A 12942-nucleotide genomic window follows, 5' to 3' on the forward strand; every position below is an offset into this window, starting at 1 on the left:
ATAAAACGCTAATCGATGCTCACACGATTCAGCCGCATAAAATGTTCTGAAGCAGTCTAAAACCCATCGTAACAATGTCAAGTCCCAAGTTCGCGATGCAGTAAGAAGCACTGTTCCCACGCACTGTTTCATTCACGGCGGCAATCGCTACTGGCGACAAAAGAAAACGTTTAGGATTCACCATTTCGCTGCGGAACTCTTCAGAGCTTCTACGCGCTACTCGTTCTGTGGAGGTTCCGGTTTTGAGCCAAGCAAAGGTAATGCGGCACCCACGTTCCTGCTAAACGCACCGTGAGGCAAACCCTCCACCCGCACGGCGCTGCCACTCACCACGCCGCGCAGAGCGACATGCACTCGCCACCAAAGGGTTCTGCCCAGAGAGTGGAATGCCAGCATGGGCTGTCCGGGCCACAGCACTACGTAGATGACGTGCTGCTCGGAGGACGTGAACTCCGGGTCCTCTGTCAGCAGTCAGGCGTAGATGGCGTCTCCGCGCACGGTGCAAGCGACGGCCGCGTCACGATCTTCGAATCGCAGACTGGACGCCAGGTCTCCCAATAAGGCGGTGCCAGATTCCACGTCCGGCGCGATGCGGAGGCGATAAAGGTGCCAGGCGCGCACGTTCTGCTCCGGTATAATGAAGTTGCGAATCAACGCTATGGCCCGCAAGCGTTCTTCAAACGGCAGGCAATCGAGTATTGCTACGCACACCGCACTTGGGACGCTGTGCAGGGATAGCTGTCGTAGACCCGGGAACCATGAAATAATTACATCCCGTAGGGGGCCAATGTCTCTGGGCTCCAGGTCGTTAAGCAACAAATACAGCCTCGATGCCTCTGCCACGATCATCCTTGCTTGAAGGCCGCCTTGGAGGACTTGAGACCTGGGACGGTGATAGGAGCCCATAGCTTCCGGCACAAATCGTAGAGAAAGGGACGCACTGCGTGGAAAGACGCTGTCCGGTCGCTGAGGATCTACACGGTGTGTCCTAGCTGGCAGATTGGCATTGCCGCTGTCTAGGGTGTTTCGACGTGAGGATGCTTTTTAAGGCGAAAGCCTTTAATCGGCAGCCGTGTCGACAGATGTGTCCGCGTATTGACGGGTGTCCACCGAGATATGTGAGACAGTTCCTGCGTAATTTCCTTTTCTCAAATACAATTTTCAGTTTCTTCATTACGGCCCGTCTTTCTTCTTTCACTGCCACTTCCTCCCTTCCTGTACGGTGCGGTTAAGGTGTCCACCGAGATGACTGCGAATTACAGCGCCATTTCCTTTCCTCAAAAAGCGTTGCGTTCGAAGGGCAAGGCATCGCGCCGAACGAATGGTGGCGTTTCGTGGACTTCTTGGCAGCGCTACAACACGCTGTCGCGTTGTACTCCTAAAGGCGAAGCTTAAGCGCCATTAATTAGCAGTCAATTAGTGCTGAGTCATGAATCAGTAATTAGTCATTAATTAGTAATTTTTCATTACTTCGTCGTCAATTATGTGTGACTTCATCCAGTGGCGACGTCACCAGTGTCACATAGCCGCCGCGGTGGCTCAGTGGTTATGGTGCTCGGCTGCTGGCCCGAAAGACGCGGGTTCGATCCCGGCCGCGGCGGTTGATTTTTTTTGGAGGAGAAATTCTAGAGGCCCGTGTGCTGTGCGATGTCAGTGCACGTTAAAGAACCCCAGGTGGTCGAAATTTCCGGAGCCCTTCACTACGGCGTCTCTCATAGCCTCAGTCGCTTTGGAACGTTAAACCCCATAAACCAAACCAGTGTCACATAGGCAAAGTGGTGCGGAAAACGCTTTCGCCTCTACGCACCTTAGACAGTCAAAGTGCACCCTGAATTTCTTGTTTTTTTGTATCACTTCTCAAGAGCTCTTACGTCAGCGCTGTCATGCTTCCTGCTCTCCGTTCCCAAATACACGCGCTGATTGGAAACCGCCGTTATAATACTCCAATGCGAACTCGATCTTGTACATTATCAGCTGCTATCTTGTGGTGTTATGCTGATTTCTAGTGAGATACGTGCGCCTTTCAGAGATTAAAGGTCTTCAACCCAGAAGCATAAACCAAAACTGCGCCTTAACGACAAGCAGCATGAAATAGTGTCACGTTGTAATGACGGCAGTCAAGCGGTCAGGAACACACACCAGCAAGTCTTGGAAACGAAGCTCTTTATTTGGGCTGACTTGCGCCCGCAAAAGAACTGAATCACTCGGCGGCGGCGTGGAAAGAGAAACAAAAATACAAAAGTACAAAAATACAAATCAAAACTGCTGAACTCAAAGTTCTGATGGGCGATGCCTCATTCAATCACGATCCCTCGGTCTAGAAGCAACTCGGTGTTCCGCTAGATGATAGGGTCGATCTTGGCTTCCGTGGCACCTGCGGTGATGAGGACGCTTGAGCCAGTAGGGACGCTCTCTTGCTCATCCAAGAAGCCCAACCCAATGTGACACTCTAGGGCTGTCATCGAAGGGGTGGCCTCGTCTGTCGAAAGCGTGAAGAACTTGGATCCCAGATTAATGGTCGTCTCATGCTAATTAAAGAAATCTATGCCCAAGATCACTTCGCGGGAACAATGCAGTAGCACTGCGAAGGTCGAAGGATAGGTATTTTCGTTGACGGTCACTCGCACAGTACATCATCCCGCTGGCGTACCAGCATGACCCTCTTGGGTGCTAGGCGGATATCAGTGGCATTCGGCCGCAGCCTTCGGGCTGCGGCCGTGTATCTGTTTTTGCAGCCAGCGTACATCCCGGCGGACGCGGTTGTTGCGACGCGCGTCTTTACTCTATGTCCTCTTATCTTCAAACTCTCTTCTATCTGCACGTGGCAGCGGTGGTGGCTCGGCTTGAGCCAGTTGGCAGGTCCGTGCACTTTCCTTTTCGTCCTTCTCTCAGTCGCAACCAACCAACCTTGTTACGGCTTTCGTCGGGTATGTGAATCTTGTGTGGAGCGCTTTATGCGAAGCATACTACTGTAGCTACCACTTCAGCCTTTCACCGTGGTTATGCGCCTCCAAATCACGTGATACATGACGTCACACCAAGTGACACGATGACGTTACTACAGTAGAGAAACGGGGGCCCACCTCGCGCCGTCGCTGTGGTTGTGCGCCTCCAAATCACGTGATACATGACGTCACACCACGTGACACGATGACGTCACGACAGTGGAGAAACGGGGGCCCACCTCGCGCCGTCGCTGTGGTTGTGCGCCTCTAAATCACGTGATACATGACGTCACACCACGTGACACGATGACGCCACGACAGTGGAGAAACGGGGGCCCACCTCGCGCCGTAGCTGTGGTTGTGCGCCTCCAAATTACGCGACACGATGATGCTTCGCATTCTCAAGGCTTAACCAAGTTAAGCCTCAGCCATTTTTTGTTGATGCTTCTCTGGCTGACGGCGTCTTTCTAAAGTCAGATAGCATCGTTGTTGAGCTCTTGTTTGTATTCAGCATCGCCTTAGTAGGTGCGGCGTCTTCATGCGGTGGAGGCCGCGTTTGAGCGCGGAGCGATCGGACGCGTGGCACATCGGCTCCGTCGATTTTCGACTGGAACCGCGGCAATCTGATGTAACACCTATTAAACCTGTGCGACTGCATCTGTGAAGTCAGCAGGATCCTGGAGACACCGATCTGATCCAGGTACGCCCAATTTTCGGCCATTTCGAGCAACCCTCCGCATCACCACGTAGCGGTCGAGCTGAGCCTAACGGCTCCGGCTCCCCGCCGCTGGCTGCGGAGACGCCCGCCGGTCAACCGCTTAACATGGCCCTGCCTGAACAACGCGGATACGACCCCACGACTCTGTCGTGGTCGTCTGTCCCAGCAAGCCAGCCCGAGGATGGCCCATTCACCATTTCGGCGCAGCAAGCTGCCCTTTTTCAAGTCGTTGAAAGCCGGCGCCGTCGCCGGCAGAACGCACGAGGAGCTGCAACGCCCAAGACTCCTCTCGACAAATCGCCAACGGGAGACGCTCGCGCTCCGTCTTCTAAATGTCCACAGAAGTCATTTTCACCAGTCTCCAAGTGGACGCCAAAGCCGACGGTCAGGATGAACCCTGACGATAACGTGATCGTGCTGCGGCCACGCAGTACGGTCGCCCTCAAGACAGCATTCCAGCAAGGTGAGCTCGGCTCTGCCATTTCGGAACTCATCGGCAGACAGCATATGAATGCGATTACAATTTCTCCCAATTGGGAGCAAAACATTATCGTCTGTGGCACGCAGAACCCCGAGGTAGCTCAAAAGCTTCTGACGGACATCTAAATTACAACCAGCAAAGGATCGTTCCCGCTTCACGGGCACCTCAAGCTCGTTAGGACTGATGCTGGGGCGAGTTGGTATGCCATGCTCACCGGTGATGTGTGTCGTGGTGTGATTTCTGTGCATAACCTTGAAACCAGCGAATCCTTGAAACATAGTGTGCAGTGGCGCGGTGGTGAATTAGTCCATGTGCGCAAGCTGGGAAAATCGAATGTAGCTGTGCTGACTTTCGAGGGACGCAGCGTTCCGCGTTACGTCCATTACAATGCAGAACTGACTCCTGTCAAGGAGTATAAAAAAACGGTGCCAGCGTGCTACCGTTGCGGCACACTGGGGCACCGGGTGGACAACTGTCCCACCCCGGTCAAGGAAAGATGCGGCCTTTGTGGACAAAACGTGGGGCTTGGTACTGAGGGGACGGCCCCCCACGTCTGCAATCATATGTGCTTAATCTGCGGGGGCCCGCACCTCACCAGCTCCCGCGAATGCACCGCCAAATTCATCAAGCTGCCGTAGCCAGGGCCCAGGACGCCATCCAAGGTAGCCAATTCCGGCGCTGTGTACTCGCTCACCAAATTTTACATCGCAGTACTCGCGACGGCGATCCAACTCATCGCTCAATCATATGGGTCCCCGGCCACCAAGGCATGCCAGGTAACGAAGCCGCCCATGAGGCGGCCCGCGCACTCACTCACCGGGCACCAGGCGTCCCTTGGGAGGAGCTTAACCCAGATCACAGGCCTCTCCTTTCTTTTAAAGAAATTACTGAGCACTATCGTGCCGAACACCGGCGATACCCAATTCCTATGAAAGGACTGGGTAAAGCTGGCGAACGAATTCCCCTCAGGATCTTTACAAACACCATGCTGTGCCCGGCGCTTCTCAAGCACTTTAATCCTTCTTTTGACGGCCGCTGCTCATTCTGTGGGGAGGTGGCCGACACCTTCCACATGGTTTGGGCATCCAGAAAAAATCCTTCTCTCCCCCCAATCACCCATTCCCCCACCCGAGAGGACTGGGAGGCGGCGCTGCTCAGCTCCCAGGAACTATCGGCCCAACAGGCCCTGGTTCGGCGGACTTGTGTAGCGGTATCGACCAACGGGATCCCGGAATGAGGGACTCCGCCTAGTATTGTAAGGGGTGAGACCCATTAGGGACCTCTCCCCGAGCACCTCTCTGTACATCCCTTATAAAAATTTCTATAGACAGTCCATAGACTGTCTATAGACTTTAGTCTATGAAGTCTATAGACTGCCTATAGACAAATCCTTTAGACTGGTCTATAGACAGTCTATAGATTTATGGCCATACACTTTTAGTAGACTTTTGTCTATAGACAGTCTATAGACAAATGTCTACTGAAAGTCTATGGGTCTATAGGAAGTCTATAGACACAGGTCTATAGACAGTCTATAGACGATCTATAGACTTATGGTCATACATTTCCTATAGAGGTGTCTATAGACCGTCTATAGACACTTGTCTATAGACGGACTATAGACGACCTATAGACTTATGGCCATAGACTTCCTGTAGATTACTGTCTATAGACAGTCTATAGACAAAAGTCTACTGGTCCAGTAGACATATGTCTATAGACTGTCTATAGACATTCCATAGGTGTGCGGCCTGGCAGTGCTATAGACCTTTGTCTATAGACAGTGTATAGACCTCTGTCTACTAAACTGTTAGTAGACCATTATCTATAGACTGCATATAGACTGTCTACAATCATTGAAAAAGGTCACCAGACAGAGTTCACACATGAAACAATCAATATACTTACAAATTTAGTTTATTTCCAAGCTATCCAGGCTGGGAATATGCAATACATGCACCATAAGAATGCACCACAGTTACATAAAAGTTGAAAGTAACAGTCCGGCTAGTTTCCTCAGAAACATTCTTGTGGCCTGTTGTCTGCAGTAAATCGTCCGGGCACGTTTACCTGTACAGCACAAAGGAAAAAAATAATATAAGAGGAACTGAAAAAAAAAAAATTCCCATTCCATCTCTACACATGTGCTTTGCAATGCAAGGCATATCCTGGCTATGCCATTCTAGAAAGGCAATCTTGATCTTTTGGTTTGGTTTTATGGGGTTCAAAAACCCAAGGCGACACAGGCTACGAGACGCTGAAGTGAAAGGCTGGGAAATAATTTCGGCCACCTGTGCAGAGTACACAGGCCTTTAGCATTTTGCCTCAATTAAAATGCGACCGCCTAGGCCGGAATCGAACCTGCATCTTTCAGGTCGCCATACGAACATGATAGCCACTGAGCTATTCACGCCGGCTCAATCATATCAGTAAATACACGAAAGATTATATGCGTCGTCATAAAACATTGTAACAAAGAACCCTAATCCCTGGAGCACTCTACTCTGAATCCAGTACTGATACTGATTTCTGTATGGCAATACTGTTACAGCCAATACTGACCTCTTTATGGCAATCCTTTTACTTTATTTGTAACAGAAGACTTCGAACAATTGTGCCACATGTCTGCATTGACTCGCAAGGAGCTGTTAAGAATGCCACCTCCATAAAATACATATTCAGTGCACCTCACACAGGGATCCAAAAAGGAGAATATTGCAGCATTTATTCTTATAACCGCTATAGAAGAAGAAGCGCTTCAAAATACCCTGCGTGAAGCCTGGTACACCCGGCCAAATTTTTAACTGGCTCGGGTGTTGCATCGCTAAATGAACCTTGTAAAAAAGGTGCCTTTCGGCTACACTGCTGGCATATTCATGCTGTAATTTAACGAGTGAAATGTCATTTCGTGCTTCCTTTTTGTTCATATAATGTTTGAGTGCAGTACTTGCGTGTTTAGATCAACGTTATCAGAAACATTCGTCTGCCACTACGAACAGCTGAAACAAGCGGCATACGCAGAAATGAATCTGGTCCATATGGCCTCATTCTCTGGGTAAAGTACCACTCCTTTCATGGCGGACAAGTCGTTTAGCCAGATTAGTGCAAATGCGCCACCAGAACCATTGCTTCGTATTCCGCTTGTTTCGGCTCTTCGTATAGCGGCAGACGATGAATATTTCTGATAACTTTGATCTAAACATGCACGTACTCCACTCAAACATTATATTAACAAAAAGAAACTATGAAATGCCATCTCACGCGTGAAATTACAACATGAATATGCCAGCAGTGTAGCCAAAAGGCACCTTTTTACAAGGTGCATTTAGCGATGCAACACCTGAGCCAGTTAAAGATTTGGCCGAGTGTACGTAAGCTGATACTCAAACGGGCACAAGCTATACAAAACCAGCAGGCAGAAGCAACCAGTTCACCACAGATTTTCGCCTATAACTTGAAGCACAAAGACGGAACAGCATACTCATACATCTGCGCGCGCTCTTAGAAACAAGCGGGTTGCAGCGCTTCCATGCCGCGCTCATTATTCAGAATACTAATACAGCACACAGAGGCTGCAGCTGCGCCGTTTCAAAAGCAGTCGCGAGGTTGAGACAGCAAATTACTGTCACGATAAAATACCGTCTGAAATTCAGTTAGTTTTTCCTTCAAGTGCAGCCCCAACAGCGCAGTAAAGAGGTGTGTTTATTGCATGGAGGTAGCCTAACCCAACGCTGCTAGAAATATCAGCGAAAGCATTGAACGTGCTCAAAGTAGGAAGTATTTCAATGAAACAATTACAGGCGCAGCTATAATAACAAGACAGCTTAATTTAATTTTAGGCGCAAATAAGCGGCGAGTCACATCAGCGCTTTCGTAACGTAGAAGTATTAAATCAGAAACACATACTTTGCCTCTAGCGCAAATGGTATTCGAGAGATCTGTGGACGTGTGAGCGGGAGTCATGAACGAGCCACTCGGAACGAAATGTAAGCCACCTCTTGCCGAGCCGACCTTTACCCAGCTTTCAAAATGAAGTGCCCGCAAGCCAGCGGCGGCGGCCAACGGCTCTCATGACAGACACGGACGAATCCATACGTGTGCAACGAAGGGGAGATGGGATGGAGCTCGTGGGTTCTTCGCGGTGTTTAAGCACGCCGTCCATTCGCGCAGGCAACGAATTTTATTCACCCATCACACTACAAGCATTCCTCCAGCGCCGCTTGACTACAACTTTGACAAACGTCTCGCGCTCCAGTCTATAGCGTTACAAGACAACTTTGCTGAAACGTCGGCGTCCACGACGCGCACCGAGCGAGCGTCCATACGTAGCAAGCAATGCACACCTCCAAAAGAACAGCACTCCATGGTCCAGACAGGCGATAACACAAAAATAAGAAAATAAATGTAATCCACCACTGAACGAGACTGTATGTAAGTACGTTTTCGGAGGTGCAAAGTAAATAGAGCTCACACGGCGCTAACTAACACACAGTTCCATTTCGGCCGTCATTCACAGGCTAAACGACATTTCTGGCCGCGCATCTACCTTGAAACACGAAAAATCTAGTAGACAGCTCGCGAGGAGCGGCTTATCATCAAGGGCATCGCACAGACTGCCTTTCCGCGCGTTAGTAAAGACAGCGGCACAGAGATAAGCGGCATTAGTCGAGAGCCCGATGGCTTCCGCCTTAGAAACGAAGATAGGACGTTTGTAACTGCGCACACAATCTGTTCTGCACACACAGCTCTGCTTAGAGTGGTTTAGGAGACCAAATGAATAAAATATAAACGTGTAGACTTACCGTAAGGGGAAGATGAAGCTGGATTTTGAAGAAAACGTAATCCGCGATATAGTGCCTAGAATATACTGTATCCGCGAAAAACACGCCACCGCCATTGATGCAGCCACGCACAGGGTTGTTTGCAGCCCGAATGATTTTCCGCCGTCTCGCGGTAAAATGGGTAAAACGTGAAACAGAAACCCATTTCACGGTCGTATCTTTATCGCTCGCACTCTTGCCGTGTGCAGCTTGATCTGATATCCAAGACCACGGAAGGCAATCGGTTTATAAGCTTAAATTCTTCGCTTACCCCCTAAAAATTTTATTGTTTTCGTGAAAACACAACCGAAATCTAACTTCTTGTCGGTATACGCGCCGCATCTCCCACCGAATAGTATGTGGTACAATTGTCAAATAATAAATATAAGGTTACATAGCATAACGTCTTTTTTGCGTGTGTTCGTGTTTAGAAAACTGATATGCGCCACATCAGCGTGTCATCGGCTCCGAAGCAACAGGTGCAAGGGTAGGAACGAAAAAATACTGGCTTTGTGATTGTTGCGTCGCAGCACTTATTCACGTGAATACAAACTGCTAAGGTAGAAATGGCAGATGTTAATCGCAGAAAGGACCAGGCTCTTTGAGATTAATCTAAGATGTTTCTAAGGCATGGGCGCTTCCTTGAATTCTCACACCCGTATTTCCCCCTTTTTTTTCAGGACGTTCTAAAGAGAAATGTAGATCCGTTGATAAAATGTTTCTGATTTCAGCACGTTGGACAGTAACGATTGAAAGATGGAATGGAATTTTGTCGAGCGATATTTCCTTAAAGGGACAGCGTATTCGTTCGATGTAGTACAGTTTACGGGTGCCCTTACTTCAAGAACGGCTGCTTTTCCTCGGCTTACTTGTTAGCATTAAATATTTAATTGTATTGACAATATACGTCACGGTATAACGAAAGGGAGCTTGTCAAGGCTCCTGAAAACAATATACAGGAGGGTGTTGTAATGGCCTTACGCAATACATTTTAATTTCCGTAATAGCGAAGGAGGTGGGGGAATCCCGACATAGTTGCGGTCACTAGATGCAGGTCCCCTCAACATACAGTGCAAAAAGAAATTGACGTTGTTCTGGACTTAGTCGAAGGTCAGTGTATCGAACATTGTTAGATAATATTACGATTGTTATAGACTGGCCTATAGGCAGTAGACTATCTATAGTGTACAGTCTATAGACGAAAGCAAATTGAGGTAGTTGTAGACTGTAGTCTGTAGAGAGTCTATAGACCGTCTATAGACGAAAGGAAATTGAAGCAGCTATAGACCGTAGTCTATAGAGAGTCTATAGACCGTCTATAGACGAAAGGAAATTGAAGCAGCTATAGACCGTAGTCTATAGAGAGTCTATAGACCGTCTATAGACGAAAGTAAATTGTGACAGCTATAGACCTTAGTCTATAGACCGTCTATAGACGAAAGGAAATTGAAGCAGTTATAGACTTAAGTCTATAGAAAGTCTATAGACAAAAGGAAATTGAGGCAGCTATAGACCTTAGTCTATAGCGAATCTATAGACCGTCTATAGACGAAAGGAAATTGAAGCAGTTATAGACTTCAGTCTATAGACAGTCTATAGACAAAAGGAAATTGAGGCAGCTATAGACCCTAGGCTATAGCGAGTCTATAGACCGTCTATAGACAAAAGGAAATAGAGGCAGTTATAGACTTCAGTCTATAGAGAGTCTATAGACCGTCTATAGACAAAAGGAAATTGAGTCAGCTATAGACTTTAGTCTATAAAGTGTCTATAGACAGTCTATAGACGAAAGGAAATTGAGGCAGCTATAGACCTTAGTCTATAGAGAGTCTATAGAGAGTCTATAGACGAAAGGAAATTCAGGCAGCTATAGACCTTAGTCTATAGAGGGTCTATAGACAGTCTATAGACGAAAGGAAATTGAGGCGGCTATAGACCTTAGTCTATAGAGGGTCTATAGACAGTCTATAGACGAAAGGAAATTGAGGCGGCTATAGACCTTAGTCTATAGAGAGTCTACAGACCGTCTATAGACAAAAGGAAATTGAAGCAGCTATAGACTTTAGTCCATAGATTTTCTATAGACTGTCTATAGACAAAAGGAAAAGTCTATAGGATGGCTATAGAGTCTATAAAAAGTCTATAGAAAGTCTATAGACCATTTTTATAAGGGATTACTAAAATAAATGCTTTTCTCCTCCTCCTCCTCCGCCTCTATCTTGAAACCTTTGAGTTTCTCGTCGCCGTGGTTGCCCTTCAGGAACCCGGCGCCGGTGCCAAACTCACAAACTACACTACATTTCAACACAACCCGCAGACATGTATACTTGTTCACAAGCAGTATACTGCGCAGGAGGTCACGCTCCCCACAACACCGCCTTTCCCTTACACGATGGTGTCAGTGCTGCCCCTAAAGCGGTCTGACCCACCTGTACACATTCTAAACATTTACTGCCCACCTAAACTTAAGAACGTCACGTTCAATGAAATTTTCACCCAAGCAATGCAGGTGGCGGGAAGGGATCCCCTTCTGATCGTCGGTGACTTCAACGCCCCGAGCAGGCTATGGGGGTACCCCCAGAAGGACACACGTGGCAGGAAGCTTGCGGAACTTCTTTCCACACTTGGACTTACTTTACACACTGACCCCGCCAACCCAACACGTGTCGGCAATTCGATTCAACGAGATACTTGCCCGGACCTCACATTTACACGCAACATACGCCATGCCGACTGGCTGAATAGAGAGGACTCTCTGGGTAGTGATCACTGTATAATCAACACAACCATTTACATGCGTCCCCTGAAACGCCCACTAACACAAGCTCGTGTCCCGGACTGGACGACTTTCCGCACATCTCTACCTATCGTAGATCCCCTGCAGTCGGGATACGACGCATGGTCCAAATCGCTCACGTCTACACTCACGCAACACGAAAAGCAGATACAGCTCACAGAAACACAAAAGGACGTGAACAACCACTTGCTCAACCTTTGGGAGGCCCGCCGCAGCCTCACCAAACGATGGAAGAAACAGAAACATAACAGACGCCTAAAGAAACGCATCCTCGAACTCACACAACAGGCAGCGGAATATGCTACTCAGCTAGGCGACACTAACTGGGTGGACCGGTGCAACGCGGCTGTGCGCCAGATGTCTGTCCGCAACACGTGGCGCCTATTCCGCGCTCTCATTGATCCATTACAAACACGCACGGAAACCCAACGCCACTTACATAGGGCATTGCACAACTTTACAGGAACGACAACACAGCTAGCGCACACGCTCAGGGATCGATACCTTTGCACCACTAAGAACCCCCGGCAGGCGGCATACTCGTATGCAGGCGAAGAGAAAACGGAGCTGGACAAGCCGTTCCAGCTCCACGACCTCCGGGCGGCCTTAAGCAAGATGAAGCGGGGCACTGCACCTGGGCGCGACAAGGTTACGGTCAAGCTTTTGGCCAACCTTCCCGACGCAGCCTACGCCGCGCTCCTCAAATACATCAATAGCATTTGGGACGGAGAAACTCCTCTCCCTCTCGATTGGAAATCGGCTCTCGTGACCTTCATCCCGAGGGCCGGCAAACCTATCGATGTGGAGAACCTTCGCCCCATCTCTCTGACGTCTTGTGTCGGCAAGCTGATGGAGACGATGGTGCGCGACAGACTCTCCGATTATCTCGAAACACAGCACATTTTCGCGGACACCATGTTCGGTTTTCGTCCTCACAAGTCAGCACAGGATATACTTCTGCAGCTCCACCACGACATTTTAGATCCTGTCGAATGTCCCCACAACGACAAGGTGGTCCTGGCCTTGGATCTTAAAGGCGCATTCGACAACGTCAAACATGAAGTAATCCTGGACCACCTAAGTAACACCAACTGTGGCCACAAAACATTCCATTACATAAGCCAATTTCTTACAGACCGTCAAGCATATATATACGCATACAAGATGCGGAATACGGGCCA

Source organism: Amblyomma mixtum, chromosome 5 (assembly GCF_055824585.1).
Source record: "Amblyomma mixtum isolate Tamu chromosome 5, ASM5582458v1, whole genome shotgun sequence".
NCBI classification, from domain to species: domain Eukaryota; kingdom Metazoa; phylum Arthropoda; class Arachnida; order Ixodida; family Ixodidae; genus Amblyomma; species Amblyomma mixtum.